Source organism: Amblyomma mixtum, chromosome 1, assembly GCF_055824585.1.
Source record: "Amblyomma mixtum isolate Tamu chromosome 1, ASM5582458v1, whole genome shotgun sequence".
NCBI lineage: Eukaryota > Metazoa > Arthropoda > Arachnida > Ixodida > Ixodidae > Amblyomma > Amblyomma mixtum.
The window spans coordinates 133244874-133271882 of record NC_143012.1 but is presented as its reverse complement, the minus strand read 5'-3'; the positions used below and the strand labels follow the sequence as shown (position 1 = coordinate 133271882).

Below are 27009 nucleotides of genomic sequence, written 5' to 3'. Positions count from 1 at the left end.
ATTTCTATGATCACCAATTTTTTGGCAATTTTAAACTTGGCTTCAGAGCTGGATTGCCATGTGCAACCCAACTTGTTGAATTTTTTCATTACCTTTTTTTCTCTTTTGATTGTGGTAAACAGGTTAAATGCGTACTGCTGGACTTTCAGAAGGCTGTCCAACTCTTTGCTGCTGTTTAAGCGTCTTGCTTATGTTTGCCTTACAACATCTTGCAGTGGGTAAAAGACGACCACTGTCAAAAAGTCGTCAACACTGTCATAGAGTCACACTGTGTACCTGTTACATCTGACGTACCGCAGGGGTCCGTTCTAGGACCACTTCTTTTCTCAATTTTCATTAATGGTGTAAGTTTAGGTATAACTTCTAAAATTAGACTATATTGTCACAAATTCAACCGGAGTCAAAGGGCTAGGCACAGGCCGCAAGCAGAGAAGCAGAGTCTTAGCTGGTTGGTTGGTTGGTTTCTCAAGTAAAATGGCACATACCCACTACGGGGGAGTGGCCAAGACACAGGCGGTGAACTATTGGAAAGAGTCCCAGCTACGAGATGATGACGATGATGTCCTCAGGCTGAATGGCACATACCCACGGCGGGGGATTGGCCAGGGTGCTGTTGTTGTTGTTGTTGTTGCAGCCTACGACAGAATGGCACATACCCACTCTGGGGGATCGGCCAAGAATCGGGTGGTAAAGGTTGGTATTCACCTGTACGTAGTAAAGGCAAAAGGAAAGCACACGAGAGAGGAACACCGGGGGAGTCTACCACAAGAAGGGCACGGAGAGGATGAAAAAAAAAACTAAAAACAAATAATAATAATAATAATAATAATAATCATAATATATATATATATATATATATATATATATATATATATATAAAGGAGTTTGGATTGGAGAGAGAGAGAAAGAGAGAAAAGAGAATAATTCGAAAAAAATGAAGCATAAAAAGAAAATACTGAAAGCTTTAGCAAGGAAGACGATGAGATTCCAGCAAGAAATTTTGAACAGCGTCACAAATAGACCTGTGGCTGAACCCTAGTATGGTGGCACCAAATGATAGCAAGTGTGGGCTGCTCAAACTGAGGCCAAGTTGCTGTAAGGGCAACTCCAGCAGTCTTCTTCTCAAAGAGGTGAAACGACGACAACGGAGCCAAAAATGATCGATAGATTCAGGCTCACGGCAAAATGCACAGAGGGGAGATGACGCCAAACCAGATCTGTGCAGGTAGAAATTTAGAGGGGGGATGCGGCAGCGCAACCTCGTCAGAGATACTTCTAGCTGCCGAGATGGACAAATTTTCCTGCTCCATGAATATTTCAGATGCTGATATTCCACCGATGTTGAAAGTGCTGTGTCTTGCACGCTTAATAACGCTCGTCGCCGGAACCTAGATGCTGTGATATACGCTGTAGCCGGGATGATGGGCAACACAGGGCCGCCTAGGGAAGCCTTAGCAAGGTTATCCGCGATCTCATTGACAGTCACGCTGCTGTGGCCGGGTACCCATATCAAGTGAACAAGGCTCAAATGCGAAGGAAGAAGCGATAAGAAAGTGCTTAAAGTGGGACAGTCAACATGCGACGCGAGGGACGAACACAAAGATAAAGAATCGGTAATGACTGCCACTGCAGAAATAGAAGGATCAAGCTTGCGCAGAGCAAGAACTACTGCCAGAAACTCAGCTTGAAAAATAGGGGTGTAATCCGGAAGGCGCAGCGAAAAGGACCAGTCAAAACTCGGACAGTAAATTTCCACCCCTGCCTTTTCGTTGCACTGAGGCATCGGTTGCTATTGCAATTTTTGTAGGTAGGGACCTTAAATGATCCTCTAATAGACCATTTAAAATACGGGGTGGTAAAAGTTTCGCGTTTTGAGGAAAAATGTTGTCGAAAACAATGTGGACAGAGTACCCACTGCTTAATGCTGGAAGGATGTTGTAAATCTGCACGTTTAAAGGCTCAAGCAGCCTTTGCACGAACACAACCTGTGGGGTATGAAAACGAGGCCAGTGGACACCAAAAAAGGAGGTCGGCTGGCAACAGAAAATGCTTTGCGAACGGTGAAAATGGGATTCAAAGATTTTGAGTAAAGTCTGCACAGTTAGAAAGTGAAAACGGGTTAACAGAGGAGGAATGCGGGCCTCAAGGTACAGCACATTGGTAGCCACGAATTTGGGGACGCCAAGGCACATCCGAAGCACCTCCCTCTCCAAAAGGATGAGAGGACGAAGTTTGTATGAAGCCGAGCCTGAAAATAACACAGAGCCAAATTTTAATATTGGCCTAACATACAATACATAAATCATTAGGAGCGTATCCCTGCGCATGCCGTACCTGTGACTACATAACCTCCGTAACATGCCTGCGGCACGAGTACCTTTTACAGCAACATGGTCAATGTGAGGCCGCCAGGTGAGTTTGTCGTCATAAATGACGCCCAGGTATTTTAGGGATTGAACTTGAGGAATTGGTTGAAATTTGCATGAAAGAGAGAGCACGACAGGATCCTGTAAAGGAAAAACAAGGACGGCACACTTGTTAACATTTAATGTGAGGTGTAAACTGCTCAACCAGAGCTGAAGAGAACTCAAATATGATTGCAAGTGATCATAGAGGGAATGTATATCAGGCGCAGCCGCAAAAAATGCTATGTCGTCCGCATAGACGTAAGTGCGAACATGGTGGTGGAGAGGAATGGAGCTCAGAAGAATATTGAACAGCACAGGCGAAAGGACAGCTCCATAGCGGATAGCACACGAGTCCCTCACTTCTTCGTCCTCTAGGCGCCGCCCGGGGACACCTGGCGACAATATGCAGATAGTTGCGTACTATATCGAAATATAAAAAATCAAGATACAGACGCTGTACAAACACACCTTAACCGTATCATAGCATGGTGCTGTAAATGGAATATGACTCTAAATCCTTAAAAATGGTGCCATTTCGTTTTAGCCGAAAAAAAGTACATATCTCGAATAGTTACTTTTTAAATACTCATGATATAGCCACATATCAAGATGTTCAGTACCTGGGCATTTATTTCTCCCATAATTCAACCCGGATCAAGCATGTCGATAATATAGCAAAGAAGGCTATTCGCGTACTTAGCTTCATTAAAAGAAATTTTCGTAATGTACCAAGTGACGTGACAGATGTTCTGTATATCTCAAACGCGCGCTCAATTTTAGAATACGCAACGCTAGTGTCGGATCCAGCTACTACAATCCTTATCGAGAAACTAGAAGCGATACAGAATCATGCCGCACGTTTCATTTCAAACAATTATGATCGTCAGAGCGTTAAAAAAGCATTTAGGATGGGATTCCTACACCTTCGTCGTACCTTCTTCAGATTAATCTTCTTAAATGACATTATGAACAAAAAATTGGTATCGACCGTGACGCTTTCCTTGCACCTCCCAAATACATTTGCCGTAGAAGAGACCATTGCCGCAAAACACGAGAAATTGCCTGTCGGACATCTGTATTTAAATCAGCTTTTTTTCCCACGCGCAATAAGCGAATGGAACAGCCTCCCAAACGCAATAGTTTTATTAGATGACAAAAGCGCGCCAGCCGCTCTTGAAACACATTCACGCAGACTAACTGATGCATCATTGTACCATGGACCATAAGCTAATGACTGCTGTCCTTATCACAGAGTTTTTGCATGCTACTATTTCGCTTTATATATATTTTAACCTTTTCATGACTTCTGCAGCATTTTCCAAGTGTTTGTTACTGTTTTTAGCTGCATTGTTGTTGGGTCTTTTGAATGAATTTGCACCTGTTCACAGTGCTCTTGCCTTTCACTTTGCCTAACCCCCGTACACTAGTGCCCAGAGGGGCGTGAGGTACAGGTAAGCGATAACAGGCTTAAACAAAGGCTACGCTTAAACCTGCGGCAAGTCCTTAATCTCAGAAACCCGCCCCTATGTCCGGGGGAGGTAATTTGATGAACTGAGTGTGCGTGGAAAAAATTAATGTCAAAAAACTAAGGCAGGATCAGATATTTCTTTAATCTTATTCGGATGATCTGGCCACTCTGATATGTTCGTAGGAGGGAAAGTTAGCCGTCCATGTTCAGTGCAGCGATATTGTAGAAAAAACCCGTCTCGTAAAAAACTAGGTCGAAAAAATTCGCGTCGAGAGGAAAGAAGAATGAAGTGCACATCCCACGCTAGTTTTGGTACCATTAATACTGCACTGAAAGAGTAGATGGCTGATAAAACGCGCTGCTCGGTTTTGAATAGATTCTAATCTATACGCAGGAACTTGCGTCAACGGGTCCCATACAACGCAAGCTTATTCTGCACGATATGATAGGGCAGACATTGCTAATATACAACAGTTCTCTGAGATATTGTGGAGCGTGTCTAATGTTTCCTTTTTTATTTTCAAAGAGCGGCCTGCCTTTTTGTGTTAAGCTGCCTATATGACCGTTCAGTGACAAGCCAGAACTAAATATTAAACCTAAGTATTTTACCAAACTTGCGACAGAGATACGTTCGTTGTTTAAATGGTACTGCACATTTCCTGGCTTATGTTTTCGAGCGAAACTAATATCTTTACATTTCGACACGTTTAAAGTCATAAGCCAGGTTTGACACCAAGGTGATAATCTGTTGCGGTCATTCCGCCGTGGTGGCTCAGTGGTTATGGTGCTCGGCTGCTGACCCGAAAGACGCGGGTTCGATCCCGGCCGCGGCGGTTGAATTCCTTTGGAGGAGAAATTCTAGAGGCCCGTGTACTGTGCGATATCAGTGCACGTTAAAGAACCCCAGGTGGTCGAAATTTCTGGAGCCCTCCACTACGGCGTCTCTCATAGCCTTAGTCGCTTTGGGACGGTAAACGCCATAAACCAAACCAAACCATTTTGAAGAGGCAACCTGTCGGAATCTTGTTCAGTTTCTCGGCACAAGTCGCAGTCATCAGCGCACAATCAGTGCTGAATTCCAGTGTGCCACCTGCTTACGTATCATTTTTTTTTTTCGAAGGAGCGCCTGCTGGCATGGAATGGACATGCGTTTCCTTGCTCCAGTTTCCGGCAGTCTTTTCAGCGCAGTGCGAAGTTCAAAGTTTGAGGCTCAGCTCAGATAGTGGGGAACTTTCCGCAGCAAGGCCGACGTCCCGCAGCTTGGCGGAGTGAAGTGTACGCTGCCTGCTTTAGTGTTATTTATTTATTTATTTATTTATTTATTTATTTATTTATTTAGAAATACTGTCAACCCTCAGTTGACGGTCAGTTGAGGGGGGCACGACACCGACTCTTGCACGATGTTCACCCCGGTATTGGCCTTCCAGGTGCTGTCGTACTGGCTCTCTGCTGGAACGCGCCGTGGCCTGGACCCCTGCCCATCACCTACACTGCACTTCCCGGATTCTTCAGCTCCGTGGATGCCTGAACAGTCATCTGCTGTATCAACCGGACCTGACCGCCCATATTTGGCGCCGCTCGACGCCTTCGCCTGGAAACCACCGCCATCGACTACGTCATCAATCACATGCCCAGAGGCAACAGTATTTAATCTGCGGCACAACGACAGCTCGGCGGGGCACGACACCGACTCTTGCACGATGTTCACCCCGGTATTGGCCTTCCAGGTTAGTTACCTAGACTACGCTAAGGAGACTCGTAGTAGCGATCGTTGTCTTTTCGCGGTGTCGTGCCCCTATGACTTGAAATGGCGCACTGCGCTGCGTGTGTTATGTGACATACTTGCCTTTGATTTGCTAACTGAGCTAATGCTGCTGCTTTCGAGAGATGTAGAACTTAATCCTGGCCCCGGACCAACCAACCTTTCCGATGTTTTAGATGCTCTCAAGCGGCTAGAAGAACACCATGCAGCCATGCGTGCCGACCTTGATCAATTGAAAACAACCCAAACCAGCCATGAAACACAACTAACTGCACTTTCAAACCGAGTAGCAGTGCTCGAATTAGACGAGCGTAAAACAGTACCACCATCAAAACAGGTAGAGACTAGCCAGATTAGGCAGGACATCGCTGAACAAAAGGCCGCCAACATAGACGCGAAGAACAGAATGCGCCGAAACAACCTGCTCTTTTTCGGCTTAGATGATAGCGACAAAGAATCGTGGACTGAATCGGAGGAAAAAGTTATTGCGCTGTGCAAAGAAAAACTAGATTTGAATCTAGAACCAAGCGCAATAAAACGCGCCCACCGCATTGGTCAATTCTCAACGGAAAAAAAAACGGCCAATAATAGTTAAAATGAATCACTACAAGGCAAAAGAAAGCGTGCTTGCATGTGGTCGTAAATTGAAAGAAACACCTTATGTTATCCGAGAAGACTTCGAATTCGCCACTCGACTCGCTCGCTCCAAATTAGTTCAATTCATTAAACCCCGAGGTTATAGCTTTAAGCTTCGATACGATAAACTTATCTTTGGCGAGAAATGTTACACCTACGATCATGCCTCTGATACCATAACAGAAACAGATACGAACACCAAGCCCCCGGCAAAGATAAATGGAGCACAGGACAATACACAGCAGGCCTCAGAGCAAGCCAGGTGACACTCTATTGAACTGCATGAACCGATTCCGCCACGCAATCGTCATTCACCCGCACTCATCAACATCGCTTTTACTAATATACGGAGTGTTCTACCTAAACGCCATCCGGTTCACAGTTTCATTGAAGTCACAGACGCCGATATGGTCATACTCACAGAAACTTGGCTGCACCCAGAGATAGAAGACCACGAATTGTTCCCTTCAGACTTCTATTTCACCACATACCGCAAAGATCGCACTAACCGATAAGGGGGAGGAGTTCTAATAGCCGTTCGTAACACTCTGCAGTCCTCGCTTATCCGGCATGATAATAACCTAGAAATGATCTGGGTATGCCTTCACAACGCCTCCGAAAAGCTAGTGTTCGGTGTCTGCTATAGACCTCCAGACAGACACGTATCATTCCCCGATTCCCTACGCCATGAATTAACGATTATTATAAATGAGTATCCTAAAGCACCCATATTTCTGTTTGGTGATTTCAATTACCCACAAATTAACTGGTCATTGCTCTCGACACTAAGTTCGACACCTGCAAACGAACAGAAACTTTTTCTAGAACTAACCCTTGACTTTAACCTTCAGCAAGTGATAACAAGTCCAACGAGAGGAGACAACATCCTAGATCTTTTGCTCACAAGTCACCCGGACGACATAAAATCTATTACTGTCCTTCCTGGATTAAGCGACCACAACCTTGTTCACATCTCCATGACGCTGCCTTTAAAAAGAAATCACCAACCAGCAAACTGATAAAAGACTACAAAAGGGCTGATTTTGATGCCATGAACAATGATCTTACAAAATTTTTCGACAACTTTCGTTGCACTTATCTAAATCGCACACCTAACTCAAACTGGAATTTGTACAAAGACACCCTACTACATTTGGAAAGTAAGCACGTTCCAACACTACTTATTAAATCAGATACCAAGAATCAATGGTTTAACAAACGCCTGAAGTCTTTCCTTGGCAAAGTGAAGCGCCTGTATCGAACAGCAAAACTTCAAAATAGTCACTTAGCATGGGAAAAATATCGCTTATGCGCCCAACAGTATACCACAGAACTGACAAGTGCTAAAGATAAGTTTTACTCTCAAGATTTACTATCAATCCTTCACTCTAACCCCAACAAATTCTGGCGCATGCTATCTAATAAACCACAAGATCGTCATGTACAACTCCTAGATGCTGATGGAGAACCAATCAAAAGCGATGACTGTGCGACCGCGCTCAACAATTCCTTTACGTCAGTTTTTTCCTCTGCTAACGTTACTGCTAATGAACACATTCCAGAAATCTTACTCTCAGAAATGCCTAAAATCGAAATTAACAATGATGGTGTATCAAAGCTTATTGCCTCACTGAAAATATCTACATCTGCCGGCTGCGATCAAATTAACAGTAAGCTACTAAAAAATACCATTTCATTGTCTAGCCAGGGACTGCATCTAATTTATGCGCAATCCTTAGATACAGGGGTTGTCCCTGACGATTGGAAAAAAGCTCAAATTACACCCATATTTAAAGCGGATGACCGCACGTGCCCTAACAACTATCGTCCCATTTCCCTCACTAGTATACCGTCTAAACTACTTGAGCACATTATTTTTTCCAATCTTATGACCCACCTAGAATCAATGAACTTTTTCTATCCGAATCAACACGGCTTCCGGAAGCAGCTGTCATGTGAGACCCAGCTCGCCGAATTCACCCACGACATTCTACAATACTTAGATAACCTTGTCCAGATCGACGCTATCTTTCTCAACTTTTCAAAAGCATTTGATCGTGTTTCCCATGATCTTCTTCTTTTTAAGTTGTCATCGCTCGGCATTCCACAAACTTTGCTCTCCTGGCTAGAGCACTTCCTTAAAGGACGTAAGCAGTTCACCTGTTTTAATAACTGTCGCTCAGCTTTTACCGACGTAACATCCAGCGTACCTCAAGGTGCAGGCTTATCACCTCTTTTATTCCTCATCTACATCAATGACCTACCGATCAACATAAAATCCACGCTACGTTTATTCGCAGATGACTGCGTAATTTACAGCCCCATCCACGGCGCTAGCGCCATTGCCGCTCTTCAACAGGATCTAACCACTATCTCAGCGTGGTGTGAAAAATGGCACATGCCTCTTAATCTAAATAAATGCCAATCCATATTATTCTCCCGCAAAAACACAGTTATTGATAGCACTTACAACATAAAATCGGTCGCCGTCACCACAACATCATCTTATAAATACCTAGGAGTACACATCACATCATCGCTGTCATGGACAACTCACATTCAGACCATCTGTTCCAAAGCATCACGCACACTCGGTTTTCTCCGGCGCAATCTAAAAGCTGCATCACCTGAAGTAAAAAAGTTGGCATACATAACATTCGTACGTCCTAAATTGGAGTACGCGTCATCTGTCTGGCATCCATCACAATCGTATCTCATCTCAGACATTGAAGCCCTTCAAAATCGCGCCGCCCGTTTCATTACATCGCAGTACTCAAGAAATACCAGCGTAACATTACTAAAACGATCCCTCGGCCTTCAAACACTAGCAACTCGCCGTGTTATTTCCCGTCTATGCCTCTTTCACTCTTTCTTTTATCGCTCACCAAGACATTTGTTGCTGCAGCCACCCCCACGTACGTCATCCCGCCTAAACCACAGTAACCCAATCGCACGCATTAAAACCCGCACCTCCGCAATGAGCAGTTCGTTTTTTCCCGACGCCATAGTGCTCTGGAATGGCCTTCCCGACAACATAATAACATGCTCCGTTCGCCGCCTTTTCCGCGAGAAACTGGCTAATCACTTCTCATAAACATTTTCATACTGCGACACCGAAGTGCCAACTGTTCCTTGTTTTCTTTTTGTATGTTTATTTCTTGCTTTTGGTTTGTATATTATTGTACTCTTTTTGTATCCCGTGTATTTTTCCCCCTTTCTTTTTTTTTGTTCTCTGCTACTACCCTCCAACCTGTATGTACGCCCCCCCTTATGTAATGCCTTCGGGCCTTTAAGGGACAAATAAATGAAATAATAAAATGAAATGAAATAACAGGGAGGGATGTTACATATACGTTCATACAAGATACAGCCAGATACAAAAAGAAATATGCACATGCACTACAGTGTCCTACGGATACAACACAAGATACGATATAGGAGGTATGCACATGACGTCAGACGCAAGGGGCACTAGCGTCGATCGCAACCGCCGCCATGTTTGCGGTCTCCTTCAGTGCGGTGTCGCAGTGCTGCTCGTTGTGAGACGCGGAGACGCGACGATTGTCCCACGTCCCACGCTTGCAACCTGATCGCCGTGAGCGGAGCTCTGTAGTTTGCACAAAATGCGCTTAAGTGCCTACGCGCGCGAGCTGTGCGATGCAGAAAAAACTCGCTACGTGCAAAAGGTGCGCCTTTCTGACGGGGTCGATCCACTCGATCTTCGGGGTGAGGAACTTTGCCGCGATGTTGACCTCTACCCGCGCGTCGATTTCACGGATATCAAAGACTACCTTGTTCACACTACAAGCTTTGTAACAAGAGAACAGCTGAAGGCTTACAAAGCAATGGAGGCTCATAATTTTCTGACCAGCGGCTGGGTCCAACAGCCGTGCCTGAAAGTGCTATCCGACGGCCGCGTCGTCATCGTTTGCCAGGTAAGCAAACTGCCTTGCCCAGACCTGCTTGTATTATGCATGCAAAATGGTTGTGGTGCGCGAAAGGAACGTAAACTGGGGTTGACAGTAGCTTGGAAATGCGCGTTTTTCTCTGAGCAGCTTACGCGCGGCGAAGGCGAGAGCAAAAATAAAAAAGTTTTTGAGGCAATGTCGTTGGTACATGCCCTAATTATTTAATTTCACAAAATTTGCTAATGCAGCGCATGTAGAGCACAACTGTTATTAACTTAGATTTAGCTCTAATTAGTGTGTTTCAGATGTTCCGAGTCCAAGTGGGTCATTTGAGTGGCCTCGAGCGCGGCCTGAGGCAGTCACACTAAATTTTGCTGATATGCCCCATTTTAACCCTCTTGACTGTCTTCGCATGCAGCGTTTCGCTTTTGGCTTGTTTTTTCATTGGGGCCAGTACAATTGCTTTCTACAATTTACATGATTTAATGATAGAAATGCCAGAAGTGGTTAAAGAGTTTGTATGTCATTTCTGGTTCCCTCTGCTAGGCTACCTCAGCATGTAATTCATTAACACAGCAGAGGAAACACTAAACAAACAGGCTGCACTGGCATGGCCATTTTAGTCTGTTTTGTAAACTACTGTTTTTAAGAGGTATTTGTAGAAATTTTTATTCATGAATTTTTGTTGTTCACCACCTACTTTGCACTTCTAAAGTCTTACGCCACCTGAAATTCTGCCAGTGTAAGGAACTATGCAGATTGTTTCTTTTTTGTAATTTAGCACCTTTCCATTAATGCAGGTTCGGCATTCTCAGTCAGTCAATGACAAGCCACTGACGCCTTAGCTTGTCATTAAGGAGGACGGCGAAGTGCAAGCTGCGCATTGTACTTGCAAGGCGGGCCTTGGGGAAGCGTGCTCGCACATTGCAGCAGTGCTTTTCTACATAGATGCAGTTGTGAAGAGGAGAGGTGGACAAGTGTGTACAGACAAAGTGAACACATGGTTGCCCCCAACAGTGCGATCCGTGGAGCCGAAAAAAGTTTCGAGTGTGAATTTCTCCTCGTCAACGATGAAGAAAAGGCTGATGGACGGGGAACAGCCCCTTCGCAAGAAGAAGCAAAGAAGGGCTGTTACAGAGGCGACAGAGGAAGAGTGGGCGACATTTCTGACAGCTTGTCACAACAGCGGAAGCCGGCCAGCACTTCTGTCTTTGGAACCAGATTTTGCAGACCACTTTGTTCCCGTGGCAATGAAGTTCCCCAGTGCCATTCTCACCAATTTGCAGGATGAAGATGTTCCAGGCACATGGAACGAGATACAAGAGAAATGTCTTGCCCTTGCTGGAGGCCAGTCTATTGAGCATGAGGTACAGTAGCTGAAATGAGCATGTTTCTTGCTGTTACTGTAGCTGGTTTTCTGCAGCTGCCTACAAGTACCAATTAGAAAAAAATATAACAGCCTTAAGATGGCACACAAGGGAACGAGGCAAACATTTGCACTAGTGTGTGTGTTGTTCCCTTTCTTCCCAGCTTAGGGTCGTTGCATCCTTTCCGTCGACATGTGCCAACCAACTCGTATGAGCTAACTGTTCAGATTTTGCTCTTTAAGTGGCCTTGACATTGTGACTGGTTTTTGCTAGCTTCAGACGTCATTGACCAACATATCCTCACCGTCTTGTTTCAGGTTGCTGACTTGATAGAAAAGGAGACTAGAGAGCAGGCAAGGAGCACCAATTGGTTCGCCTTCAGAGCTGGACGCATCACAGCTTCAAATGCTAAGGCCGTATGCAGGACTTCGACAACAAACCCGTCGCAGTCCCTGCTAAAGAGGTTATGCTACCCAGAAGATGCACAGTTCTCAAGCCCACGAACTGCGTGGGGAAAAGAACACGAACAGAAAGCCACACAAGCCTATACAGCTGCATCTAAGAATGTTCATGTTAATTTTCAGTGCAGTCAATCAGGTCTGCATATATGTCAAGACAACCCATTTCTGGCTGCAACCCCTGATGGTATGGTCAGCTGCAATTGTTGTGGCCAGGGAGTGCTGGAGGTGAAATGCCCATACAGCTGTAGAGAAGAGTCGGTCAGAAGTTATGCATTGTCTGACTCATCCTGTCTTGCCATTGTAGACGACAAAGTGGTGCTGAGGACAGATCATAGTTATTTTTACCAGGTGCAAATGCAGATTCAAGTCTGTAAAGTGAAGTACTGTGATTTTGTTGTTTGGACGCAAAAGGACTATGTTGTTCTTCGAATCTATGAAGACACACAGTTCTGTAGGAGAATGCTCCAACGTTGCGCACTTTATTTTAAAGGTGCACTGAAGAGGAATCTGAACTTGTCTTTTTGCCGCGGGAACTCGATCTACACGTTCCTAGCATTCTTGGAAACTGCGACTTATTGCCCTGTATGGCCGATTTCCCAAATTAAATCGAATTAACGGCAGGCTCCCGCCCTTTTTTTTGAATTCTGCCTCGTACGGTGGGCGGAGTCGACCAACGCGTGGAGTGCCTTTCACCCAGTCCCGTGGAGGCTTGCCGCTCTGCCATCGGCGGAGTAATACGTAGTAGTCCGTAGTAGCAAATAGTCCGCGCGTATTTTTATTTCTGCGGGCTTATTTTGCAGTTATATTATCTGCGAATGAAACTATTTATTCATGGAAACCTAAAAAACAAAACAAAGCGAAAGCAAAGCCTCCACGGAGCTGGCTGAAAGGAACTTCACGCGTTGGTCGACTCCGCCCATCGTACGAGGCAGAATTCAAAAAAAAGGGCGGGAGCCGGACGTTAATTCGATTTAATTAGGGAAATCGGCCATACAGGGCAATAAGTTGCAGTTTCTAAGAATGCTAGGAACGTGTAGATCGAGTTCCCGCGGCAAAAAGACGAGTTCAGAATCCTCTTCAGTGCACCTTTAAGCTTGTCATTTTGCCAGAATTATGCTATCGCTATTGGACCGAGAAACTTCACACAGGGCTGCAAGACGCTAGTGATGAAGACTCAGCGCCAGCAGAAGAGGTGTACTGTGTATGTGGTGGTCCCGAATCAGGCAGAATGGTCATGTGTGACAGCAAGACATGCAAACATTTCTGGTTCCATTATGCGTGTGTTAATTTGAACAGAGCACCAAAAAGAAAAACATGGTACTGCCCTGAGTGCACAGAGCAAAGTAAGAAGGCGTAATTTGTTCGTACTGGCCGAGACACTTTCCCCTTCACGCATAAGTGAGATGCACATAGAGAGCTTGGCGTGAAGGAAACAAACAGTTTGGCATTCACTGTGTGAAACAGCCATGCAATCTGTATCTGCAGGAAAAGTAGTAAAGCAAATTGACAACACCTTTATTTACACCAATTCTCTAAGCATACTTGCAGCACTTAAGAAAACTGCGTGATTTCACCCAAATGGGACAGTTGAGTTGTTCATATTGCACAGTGCTGAACAAATGAAAACAACCTTGTCGAGTATTGTTGGTTCATTTTCTTCACCAACGACCATTTCCACAGGAAGGGTGTGCTTCAGGATCTTGTACTTATTACGTACAAGTCCAATCACTCTCTCGACATGGATTCTTACATTTACTATCTTTCGAGTCTTTTCCACATCAAGAGCAGAGAGTTGCTGCTTACCTCTAGTGAAGGCAGGCATCGCCAACTTAGCACAGTGCATGCCAACACTGTCGGCAATTGTGAATCCCCGGTCTGCGAGAACTCCCCTGCGCTCCTTGGTTTCTGTGGCTGTTGGCTTCTGTCATATTTATAACGAGCCCCTCATTCCCCTTCCCTTGTTTGCTTAATTGCTTAGCGAGGGCATCGGTTCTGGCAGCCTTGATGCCATAGGAAGCATAAGAGGGTTCTCACACAGCTTCCACCCTCACCGTTCGATGGCGTTCTACGTCACACCAGCGGTAACCAAGGACGTTCCACGTCCGCCGCTTACGAACATGGGTGGCGCTGATGAACACTCTCAAGGTTAGGTTATTTGTAAACATAAATACCCCCGAAAGCAGAAGGTTTGACAGCCGTCGCCGTAGCTCAGAGGTAGAGCACCGGACGCGTAATTCGGAGGTCGTGGGTTCGGATCCCACCGGCGGCATGTGGTTGTTTTTTCTTCTGCTTTTCTAATCAATTAGCTTTAAGCGACAGCAATATTCTTACTTGATCAACACCACAAAAAAATAAATTAATTAAAAAAATTCCCCTGCGCTCCTTGGTTTCTGTGGCTGTTGGCTTCTGTCATCCCCAGGCAAGAGGTTGTTTAAAATGCCATACTTTTCAGCAATAACCTTATCACTAGTCCTACCCCACCATTCTCGAGATATAAATGTGACAACGCCTTGTGGTGCAATACCAATCAAGTACTTTACAGTATTATGGCTTTTGTAGTGTGACCATGTGTGCGATCGTGGCAACATGGATGAAGGCCGCTCGATGAATATTTCAAAACAGTCCAGGACAACTGCCACTTCCACACCAAATGACTTTCGAAATGTCATGGGCATGGTTGCCCGGAGCGTGTCGCGTTCAGGCCACTGCACAGCTCGGGAAAGCCGGACAAAAGCCACGTCCAGCCACTTGTTTATAATCCTTGATGCTGTGGATTGTGACACATGAAACCTGCAAATAAAAATGAAGGATATCAGCAAATTGCATCTCAAGAAAGAAAAATACAAGGTTATACCGGTAGGCCAAATCTTGAAGAGGAGTGTTGAGCCGGAGGCGGATCAAAAAAATGAGCATTTCTTGGAAGGCTGTTAAAGAATTCCGGCTTGTATGCATTGCACCTTCCTTCAGGATGTTGAAGAGGGCAAGCAAGAGTGCAAAGTTTGGCAGTCAAGTGTAGAACTGCACCATGTCCTCCCTTGTTTTCAGGACGTCTTGTGATAACATGTGCATTCCAAGCTTCTCTTTTGTGTCTGCAAGCTCCGATAGGAGGTGCCTGTTCTCTTCCTCAAGCTGTTCTATGTGAGCCATCGTTAGCTCGGTGACCTGACTGAAATCAGCCTTCCCTGAAAAGATGCAGATAATAAGCGTGATCATAGTATTAAGAATTGCTTTCAAACAATACATTTCTCACTACTAATTGAACCTACATTAGTGGTGATTCAGAGTTTCTGTACAGCACCTTGAGACGTACCTCTACTCTCACAAACTTCCATGGGAACCTGCGGCTGAATCGGTTCTTCTTCCTCGGCAGAGGAAAGTGTGTCCTCTGAAACCACGGTGTCGGCTGTTGTGTTTGGGCTCACTTCTTTCAGGGGACTGGGCCGATGCTCTGACCGTCGTTGCTTTCTCTTGTGCCTGGAAATGTTTTATCTTCAGTTAAACAGGAACCACCACATAAACAAGCTCCTGTTTGGGCTGAAGGCATAAAGAACTTGAATACAGGGAACCTTGTAGGGTAACTAGCACCTGCAGAAATACAGACACCTACCGGGAAGTCAAACCTTCAGAGTCCACACGTTTGCCATGCCCTTAATGAAGAGATGGTGCCCAGTCTGGGTCTGCCTCAGCCATCACATATGCTGGTCGGCCTGCAGAAAATAAACTCAATCTTTCAAAAACTGCATGTGTTGGACTATTTTCTGCACGCTGGGAGTTTATTTGCAGAAACTGCAGCAAGGTAGAGAGCTCCAGCCTTATTCTACACCACTAGGTCTTCTTTTACCGAGTTCTGCACTCTTTCGAGCTGTACACTGCAGTGTTTATTTCCCGGCCGCGGAGATCGCGAAGGCCACCGGTAGAGTTGCTTAATCACCGGTCTACATCGGCTGGTTCAGAAGGACGTAGTCCAATCTTCTCAGCGAACTTCGGCTCACGTTTACGACAGAAAAAATTCATCGGAAAGCGTTTTCTCTTCTACCTTGCATATTTGTGTACAAGTCCGCGCAGCGTTTTACTTTTAAGGCGCAATTTATCAGCCTCTGCTACCTTCGATAACGAGCTTACTTCTCTCTCTTTCTTTTTTAACAAAGCACAAAATAGAGCGATCATTCAAGGGCAGAGGACACGAGTGCCATGTCGAGGTCGTCGCGTGAGCTTCCCTTCCACTTTTTTAACCTGAACGCGCGAGCGTCGACTGCCCGGCGCTGCGGCATCGTAAGTTTTTAGTAGACTCACTGACCACAACCACCTACGTGACGATGCTGCTCTAAGTTGCGCTGAGCGTCGTTACAAGTACACTGAAATCGTAAATAACGCTCATCGAGACGTCTGAACGCTTACCTGAGATTAAGTGCTTGCCGCATACTCTGTAGTGGTTTGCTGAGTGGTTCAAGTCCTTGCGGTTGATCCGGCGAAACCACTCGGCTCTCCTGCGAGCGGTCGTCTCTTCGGTCTTCTTGCACTGGTTTTTTACGACCTTCGGTATGCAAAAGAAGCCGACCTGTGCTACATTTTGGTCGCCGGGCTTCTTTTTTGTGCGATGGTTGCAACCAAACACCACGCAGTTCACCATTCTCGCGCGCGCAACACGCCGGCACCGCAGGAACGCGAAAACGTGCAACGCCCGTTTTTGCCGTCCAAAGACTCACTCACACGGCAGCTCTGTGAACACGTTGCTCAGATTTTTGACGGATGCTTGCACGGATAGAGGAGGCGCTGCACGGATGAACGTGGAGTTAATCCGCCGACTCCGAAAACACGACTAGCCTAGCCGTACTACGCGAGCCGAGAGACCGCAATCATGGTGGACAAGCCGGAACGACGCTGGCGCCCTCTCGGGGGATCAGGCCCAGTGCATACCTCCTATACAGACTGTAAGACATGTATTCAAATGTTCAACCAGCTGCCGCACGCACACAAACAGAAAAAAAGGAAAAGGAGAAAAAAAGAGAAAAGAAAAACACTTTACAATATCCACATGGCACAGTTTTAGTACAGAACCTTGATTGCATTTGTAAATAATGCAGTATCAGAACTGCGAACAATTTCTGCAGGCAGCTTATTCCACAGCTCTATTGACTCTGGGAAGAACGAACAACGAAAGGCATTGGTTCGGGAAAAGTACGGTTGAATAGCTTCACTATGATTTAAGCGGGAGCTCAGTCTGCCTGGAGGTTTTAAATACAAATTTTTATTGTTTTGTTTATTGGTTTATTGGGGTTGAACGTCACGAAGCAACTCTGGCTATGAGGGGCGCCGTAGTGAAGAGCTACGGAAATTTCGACCACCTGGGGTTCTTTAACGTGCACTGACATCGCACAGCACACGAGCTTCCAGAATTTCGCCTTAATCGAAATTCTGCCGCCGCCGCCGGGATCGAACCCGCGTCTTTCGGGTCAGCAGCCGAGCGCCCTAACCACTGAGCCACCACGGCGGGTGAGAACGCTGCCTGCGCTGCGCGGCTGCGCTATAGTAGGATACAGCTTTAAAAAAAAAAACACTCCTAAAGGGGAACAGCGCAAACATAGGGCAGAGGAACGGACAACACAGGCGCTGACTTACAACTGAAGTTTATTCGAATGGTGCACACAGATTAAAGGTGACTTAAACAGGAATCTGAACTAATTTTTTACCACTGCAACTCGATCTGCACCTCTCTAACATCCTTAGAGACTTCGAATGATTGCCCTGTGCGGCCAATTTCCAAAATTTCAATCGTATTAAACGTCCCACCTCCCGCCTTTTCTTTTTTAGAACTCACTGCAAACGGTAGGAGGAGTCAGCTAACGCGCGCAGTGCCCTCAGGGAATCGCGTGGCAGCTTTGCATTCTCTTTTATTTTGTTTTTTAAGTATCCGTGAATACATAGATCCAATCAGAGGCTAGATAGCCGCAATTTAAGCCCACGGAAATAAAAATACGCGTAGACTCTGCTTTCGCTGATCGCTAAATATCACTCCCCTGATGGCAGAGCGGCAAGCCGCCACGGGACTGGCTGAAAGGTTGGTCGACGTTTACTACCGTCTGCGTTGGGTTAAAATAAGGTGGGAGCCGGGACGTTTAATCCGATTTAAATTATAGAAATCGGCCGCACAGGACAATATTCAGGAGAGGGGGGGGGGGTGCACTTTACTGACTTAAAGTGCGGTGAGGCGAAAGCTTTAAGCACGGTGTTGCTGCTTGTGTCACTGGTGTTTGGTTAGGACGTTAAGCTTCGCCTGTAAGAGTGGAACGCGACGGCATCTTGCAACGCTGCCAGGGAGTACACAGAACGCCATCACCCGTTCGGCTGTACGCCTTGCTCGTCGGTAAATTAGTTTTTGAGGAAAGGAAATATTTGTGTGAGAAATAATTAATAAATTGTTCCTTGCAATGAATTTAATGACCGATACAACTGTGACACGAAGGCAACCCTCCAACAGTTGCAAGCATTGCATCAGCAACGCTCCCAGATGGCGGTGCATACCACCACAGTCAAAACAGAACATAATTTCACTGCAACTTTTTGCATGTAGCCCGACACTTCTACACCTCGAAAAATGCATCTGGGCGGTCAAACTGCACAGATGTGAAGACCGGGCACCCTCTCAAAAGCAGCTGTTCCCTAAAGAGACCCCATCTGTCAATGCAGTTTACTAATGCAACCTTCCCGAATATTATGAAGTGCGGTCGACCATGCATAATTGGCCTTGCCTGCACAATTACGGTCTCGTTATTGGCCCCTAATTGGTAAAATTGTGCTGGCATGGGCACAGACCACTGACTCAAGTGACTGAAAGGTAGTGGGCACAATGGCGCAATCTTAAAGGAGTACAGGTACCAAACTTTCGTTTCGAGTTTTTGCTTTGAATGATGGACAAGACATCAGTAAACACAAATCATCACGTGTAATCCACCCGTGCCAGGTAAATAATTTATAATTGAACATCATTTCTTGTGCAGTGTCTTGTGACGTGGTAGCGCTGACATCAATGCAGTGCCTTCAACTGTGGGATTTTACCCAAAAGGTAACATTTAAAAAAATTAACGTTTTCTTTTACACATATAATTTATTTTCATGTGTAGTTACTAGGCATGGTGAAAGATGATGCGCGGTGGTGCATACTTTTTCAGTCTTAAGTCGCACCTTTGTACAAGATGCACTAACAAAAAATAACCAAAAACCAAAACATGTACAATGAAAACTGCGGTATGCTTCCGGCGCTTATTAGTGACAGTGCCTTGTGCTGAATTTATGCTTTGCCATAAAAAATCGCACCCAGGAAATGCGGTCTCTGGTTGAGCTAGCCGAGCACAAATAGTAACAGACTGTGACAGTCTGTGACAGTGACAACAAGCCGCCTTCCCAGCGTTTGCACCAGTGGCGCCATCTCGTTTGTCGACCGTGAAGATTAGGCGAAGGAGGTGGGGGAGTGTTTTGCAGGATGTTTGAGGAGTCTCCAAACTTACTGCAACTTAAGCCAAATTCAACTTTTTGCGATCATTGATAAAGCAGTTGCTGAAGGGTCTTCCAACCTCCCACAAAAAGACTCCGTCCTTCGCCTAATCTCCACCGTCGACCCACAAGATGCTGCCACTGGTCCAAACACAGAGAGCGGACTGTTTCGTCTGGTCGCCGTTGCAGACAATGCGAACATCCGACTTCTTACTGATTCAGGAAAGAACCCCAAGTGGGCGTGTGAACAGCATCGTGGCACGGTTGCTTGACAGCATGCGTCTGTTCATGCAGATAGCGGGATATCTTCAGTTCTACGTGGCATCTACCGCTCCAACAGACATCACTTGGATTGCACCTGCACCGTACTGCTGTTATGCTGACCTGGCTTCATATGACCCGTCCTGGCAACCCTCTTGGACCGTGGCTCCTTCGCAGAAGTTCAGCTCATCGCCAACGACATCACCATTTCCTGTGGATATAAACGAACGCCAGCGGCCCGCGCCTTCCAGTGGGCGTGTGAACAGCATCGTGGCACGGTTGCTTGACAGCATGCGTCTGTTCATGCAGATAGCGGGATATCTTCAGTTCTACGTGGCATCTACCGCTCCAACAGACATCACTTGGATTGCACCTGCACCGTACTGCTGTTATGCTGACCTGGCTTCATATGACCCGTCCTGGCAACCCTCTTGGACCGTGGCTCCTTCGCAGAAGTTCAGCTCATCGCCAACGACATCACCATTTCCTGTGGATATAAACGAACGCCAGCGGCCCGCGCCTTCCAGTGGGCGTGTGAACAGCATCGTGGCACGGTTGCTTGACAGCATGCGTCTGTTCATGCAGGTTAGTAATGACGTTCCTATGTTTGCAAAGAAATCTAGCAATGTTTGTCTTGTGCTGTTCCCACGCCCACAAGTGCTATTAGGTTTGCTTGTGCAGTCATTTGATGTGTGTGCTCAGCTGGTTCTGCAGTCGGGTGATGTCGAACTTAACCCTGGCCCTGGTACGCGTTCTAAGAACAGTGAAACGGATGACTCTGTACAGGAAAAGCTTAATGACGTGTTAACTTTATTACAGAGCGTTAACTCACGCACTCGTTAGAAACGCGTCAGGCCAGGAAAAAGCTGCTTCAGTTCGCTAAGGGTCAGGGCTCGTTTTACAAGCTTAGGTACAACAAACTGTACATTAAGAACAAATGCTACAGTTATAACCCTGCTCGCGACTGCGTTTTCATGGAGGCTAATCTTCGGGCATCAGCAACTTTTCTTGATAGTAACTCGAGTCACGGTAGCGCTGCTTCGTCACTTGCTGAGCAGACTGATCGATTGTCTCCTTCGCCAGTCCACAATCAGCAGTCAAATCACGATACCTCTGGCTCGACCTACGCGCCGTAGGGCTGCGCGAGGGGCAGTGGGCCGGTGTCCGATACTGGCAACTCGCTTTCTTTTCTTTTTTCCAACATACGAAGCTTACTACCCAAGCGGGACGAACTTAATCCTATCATTGATTCGTGTGATGCTGATGTCGTCTTACTAACCGAAACATGGCTTTCTTCCAAGATAGCGGACATTAACTATTTGACTGTAAAAAACGCTATAACGTGTTTAGATCTGACAGAAGTGAGAGATCTGGAGGAGGTGTTTTAATAGCTGTCGCGGGTAACTTTGTAGCAACGCCTATTAATATTCCAACTAGCCTAGAACTGGTTTGGGTGGAACTTAGTGTACGTTTTAAGAGAATGATTTTGGGTATATGTTACCGTCCCCCGTCCTCGAGCCCAACATTCGTTGATGAACTGCATGATTCCCTTAACATGATCACTGTACGATTTCCGAGTACACCTATTGTCTTAGCTGGCGACTTTAACTACCCTAGTATCGTGTGGACTAATACATCACCTTACCTCAGCTCTTTTTCTACGGAGTGTAAAAAGTTTTTGTCAACTTGTATGGATTTCAATCTTTCGCAGTTAGTCTCTAAACCTACTCGAACTACTTTATCCTCATCGAATGTTTTAGATCTTGTTCTAACTAACGTGCCTGATCTTATCCCTTCGATTTTTTACCTACCTGGTCTCAGTGATCATTCTTTGCTCCATTTTGATGTACAAATTCCTGTATCTATCCGAGTTAGTCAGACTAAACAAATTAGAGATTATAAACGGGCTGACTTTAACGCTATTAACTGCGAACTAGCTCGTTTTTTGGACGATTACTTACCAGGCTTTTCACAGCGTTCTGTTTACACTAACTGGGATTTGTTCAAGGATATCGTTGAGCATCTCATTAACACTTTTGTACCATTAAGATCTCTGAAGTGCGATCGGGAATCACCCTGGTTTAATAATGTTTTAAAAAGACTCTGCAATAAAAAGAAGCGCTTGTTCCGCTCTGCGAAGTTGTTGAATTCTAAACAACGATGGGAGGCCTACTTTTCCGCAGCTGCAGAGTACAAAGGTGCGCTAAAAAACGCAAAGGACACATTTTTTAACCACACCCTGCCTGCTATGCTGGTCAATAATCCAAAACAATTTTGGAATGTAGTTAACAAGAAAGACGCTTCCACAATTCTACTTACTTCTTCTGATGGTGTTGCCTTTCCTCCATACGAATGTTCTTCTGTTCTAAACAATACATTTGCTGCGGCATTTTCTAGCAATGTTTCTCTTGTTCATCGCGTGTGCCCTGTTTTTGATGCTCTTCCTATGGATCCAGTTGTATTCGACGCGTCAGGCATCCAGTGCATCATAGAAAATCTTAAGGTTTCCTCTTCCTGCGGTGTTGACAACATTAATTCGAAGTTTTTAATTAATACAAAGTTCTATTGTTCCATAATTCTTACTAAATTGTTTGAACAGTCTCTTGTAACAGGTTGTATTCCCAATGATTGGAAAATTGGGAAGGTGATTCCACTGCATAAGTCTGGAAATAAACATTCTCCTGATAACTTTAGACCTATATCGCTCACTAGTATTCCGTGCAAGATCATGGAACACGTCATATATTCTCATCTCATCTCTTTTTTAGAATCTAACTCCTTTTTCAGCATTGCCCAGCATGGTTTTCGTAAGTCTTTTTCATGCGAAACTCAGCTAATATGTTTCACACATGACCTTCATTGCATCCTTGACCACGGGTCTCAGGCAGACTGCATATTTTTGGACTTCTCGAAAGCGTTTGACACTGTTTCGCATGAGCTTCTCTTTCTTAAATTAAGCAATCTTAACATAGACCCTAATGTCCTTGCATGGCTACAATGCTTTCTTTCTAACCGTTCACAATTCGTAACAGCGAACAATATAAACTCGCATTCTTTGCCTGTCCATTCCGGAGTGCCTCAGGGGTCAGTTCTTGGGCCCCTCCTTTTTCTCATCTATATAAATGACTTACCGGCTAACATTTCTTCTTCAATTAATCTTTTTGCCGATGATTGTGTTATTTACCGCGAAATTAAAGATGATAATGATGTATGTTGTCTTCAATCCGATATTAACAAGATTCTTGACTGGTGTTTTATTTGGAACATGCAACTAAACATTAATAAGTGTAAACATGTACGCATTTCTCGTCTCTCTAATGCCCCTTCCTCTTATCACATTAACAACGTGTCTCTCGAAACCGTGTCATGTTATAAATATCTGGGTGTTTACGTTTCTTGTAACCTGTCTTGGAAAACTCACGTTGAATACATAATAAATAACGCTGATCGCATGCTTGGGTACCTTCGCAGAAATTTCTCACGTTCATCTAGTTCAATAAAATTATTACTTTATAAAACATTGGTACGGTCCAAGTTAGAATATGCTGCATCTGTCTGGAGCCCTGGCATCGATTCACTTGTTTCAGATTTGGAAGCTGTGCAGAACCGCGCATGCCGTTTCATTCTTTCTAATTATCACCGAACAAGCAGTGTAACCGCCATGAAATCAAGTTTGTCCCTACCACTTCTTTCCCACCGCAGATCAGTAGCCTCATTGTGTCTTTTTCATAAAATTTACCACAACAGCTTTCTCAACCCTAAGTTACTGTCAAGACCATGTTACATATCAGCACGCGTTGATCACCGTCATAAAGTTGGAATCCCATCTTGTCACACCAAATGTTTTCATGACTCATTCATACCTCGAACTTGTGCCAGCTGGAATCACCTTCCCCACGACATCGCAGGTATTTCTGATAACAATGCATTTCGTCAAGTCCTTAATGTTTCTTTCTGAGTATGTGTCGTTTATTACTGTATAAAAATTGCCTTTCACTGTCTACACACTGTTTTAATATATCCCTACTGCATTCTAATCTTATTGCCTTCCTGTGTTTTCAATTTGTCATGTATTCCTGGTTTATTTTTGTTTTCTCTTGTTGTTGCTGTTTAGACTGAAAATTTTATGTATTCCCACTCCCCTCTGTAATGCCTTCGGGCCCTGAGGGTACAATAAATAAATAAATAAATAAATAAATAAATAAATAAATAAAAGTGGTATGAAGCAACTCTGTCCACCAAATGCCATTTCTGTGCGATATCTGGGCTCGAACAATTTGCCACTTTAGCTGTGAGGCGCATTCTATGGCGTGCGTTTAATTGCGGAAGAGTCTGTATATTGACCGGCGCTGACAACTTCTGCACAGGTCAGGTCCGAAGAGGATAAGCAAAATGCCGGCAATGCTCTGCCTGCCAAGTAGTCCTCGTTCTTGAACAATAATAGGAAACATTCCCCAGAAAACTGTCTCGCACATCTTGGTGGACACCTGAACCTCGCCGTAACAGGAAGGGAGGAAGATGGGAGTGAATGATGACACAGTATTCACTAGAAGCGCCTTTGTTCATTCCAAACCATTGAGCTGGCATGACGGAGCGGTTAGCGTGCTCGTCTCTCACTCCGGTGACCCTGGTTCGATTCCCCAACTCGACCAATTTCCTACTGGGTTTTATTTATTTACTATTATTACTCAGTTAGTCATCAATTATCATGCAATTATCTGGAATTCCTTAAATCGCGTTCCGATATCATTCGAGTGCCATCGATTAAGTATCGATTAGTAATTTTTTTTTCCTCAGACAGTGTCTAAGGCTAAAGACAGTGGCCAAGGCTAAAGGCTAAGAGCCTGACGAGGCCTTGGCCCCTTGTACAAATTTTTGCATCAACGAACAGAACTCAGGCATAATACTTCGGCCAGTAGCAGGGAAAAAATGTAAACAATTCTTTAAAAGGCAAAATTTTACCGTCCTGTACATCAGTCTCAAACGATCCAAAGTTGTAAGAAAACGCGGATTCTGTAAACATATCCAGGTTTGCATACAAAGGGCACCGGCAATAGGAAACATCAAGTGCAAAACCGGCACTTCAAACATCAAAACCAATACACAAGAAAAGCAAAACCGAAAGTTGGGCGAATTACGTAACGTTCATGATGAAAAGATAGCGCAGAAGGAACACATGCCGTTCCCTTTCCGTTCTTAGTGATCCCCACCGCGCCATCTCCCCACCATGAACAAAAGAAAAGAAAAATAGAACATCAAAACAATTTTGTATCCAATGGCAAGCGTTAGGTACCACATTCCATGTGCAAACCGCGGAACACGTATTGACGATTAAATCGATTTGATGAGGCTCTACTAGAAACACATATCATTAAGTTGTGTATGAAATTGCTGAATTAACCAAGAAGTGTCTTCATTCACATTTAAAAACAGTAAAAGGTTTGCTGAAATCCATGTGCATCCCAAAGCTGTTTAACAGTTTAGTAGACTGAAAATTTAGCGTTTGGCTACCATAATTAGTTCGTATCATAGGCACTCTTCGTTTAGGCTCGTGGATCGGGTATGTACTGCTATATTGCCCTAGATGGATATGTAGTTTGTTTCGATGGACCCACTGCAAGAGTTTAAAGTAATAGACCTGGTTTGCTTTTAGCATGTTGTACTTAACAAAAAGCGGCCCGGTCCGTAAGTTGCGCCTATCGCCTTTATAGTTCTCGCATAAGCGTAGTACCTTCTTTTGTGCAACAATATATTTATTATAATTATAGGCTGTCGTCGTCCCCCAGACCAATATTCCATAACTTAATCTTGAGTAAAAAATAGAATAATATAACACCTGTTTTAAGGACGTGGGTATCAGATTCCTGATCGTGTAGATGCTCCCAGTTATTAGCGCCAAATCAGCTTTTAATTTATTAACATGTGTAGTCCAGGAACGCTCTTCACTGAACCAAACACCCAAAAATTTTTGTTCTTTTACCCGTTCTATCAGAGTTACATCATAGGTTACATTTATGGTTGAATAGTCTCTCCTATTTATGGGCTTGAATACAATGTACTTTGTCTTACTTGTATTTAGAATAAATTTGTTATTTAAAAGCCATCCTGATAATTTAACCAGGACAGCAGCTTGGGCGTGTTGGTTATTCATTCTTGATGGAACAGCGCAAAACAGCGCTTGTCTCTTGTCCCGATGTTTTGCGCTGTTACATCAAGAATGATAATTTAAGCAAGTATTCCTTAGCAGCTTTCTCCAAGCTTGCTTTGTTTGCTCCAGGGAAGAAGACATTGGTGTCATCTGCATATAAAACTATGTCGGTAAAGCCAGTGACTGAGGTAATATAATTGATGTACACCAGGAATAAGAACGGTCCTAGAATGGATCCCTGGGGCACACCATACAGAATTCACATTTTACTGGATGCTATACCATTAATGTCAACATACTGGTAGCGATCACATAAATAACTTTTAACTAAATTGAGTGAGAGAGAGAGAGAGAGACTCTTTAATGAAGAGCAGAGAATTTAGCCGGCGTTTAAAGATCGCTGGCATGCTACTCTGCGTAGGGAGGGGAATTTGGGAGATAAAGACAGGAGAGCAGAGTGGAAGAGGTAAAAAAAAAACGAAGATAAAATGCGGCCATGAAATGGGTACTAAGGATGCAATGGCGAGTATTGATGTAACCTATGGAGTGATGGAGTGCATAGTCCGTCAAATGGGCTGACGAAGTTCACTGCATGAAGAATGCATGAAGGTGACGTGCAAGTGAATTTAAAGCTTATCGAGATGTCCAATGTCTTTTAAATATGTGAATAGAAAAGTCATTGCAAGTCTCTGTTGCCTAAGGCAGGCTAAGGGACCTAAAACTTTGTCCATTGTAAGGGGCACTGAGCAGAGCTTCTGCATGCAATGTTCATAGTACGCACGCTCGTTAGCATATGCAGGGCACTCAAGCAAGACATGCTCCACAGTTTCTATCGCGGCACAGTTGTCACAGTGCGGACTGTCCATTTGTCTAAAACGGTATCGTAAGCCGTTTGTATATGCAGCATTAAGACGAAGTCGATGATAAAGTGTTTCCAGATGTCGAGGAATTCTGGGTGAGAGTCTTGATCTAAGATGTGGGTCGATTGAGTGAAGAAATTGGTACTGATATTGCGGCAAACTCCAAAGCCGATACATTTCTTCGGAAGCAAAACTTTTGGCCACCTGGGACGCATCAGATTTCGTAAAAAAAGTTCTAA

General features: G+C 44.7%; 1 protein-coding gene and 2 pseudogenes across 1 annotated transcript in view; 1 reads left to right on the top strand and 2 right to left on the bottom strand.

Moving 5' to 3' along the window:
- LOC149367637 (protocadherin Fat 4-like) overlaps positions 1 to 27009 on the bottom strand; it is a 108946-nt gene that overhangs the window by 24231 nt on the left and 57706 nt on the right. The window lies entirely within an intron of this gene.
- Positions 9898 to 11558, top strand: LOC149367639 (uncharacterized; annotated as a pseudogene).
- LOC149367638 (uncharacterized) lies at positions 13581 to 16640 on the bottom strand (annotated as a pseudogene).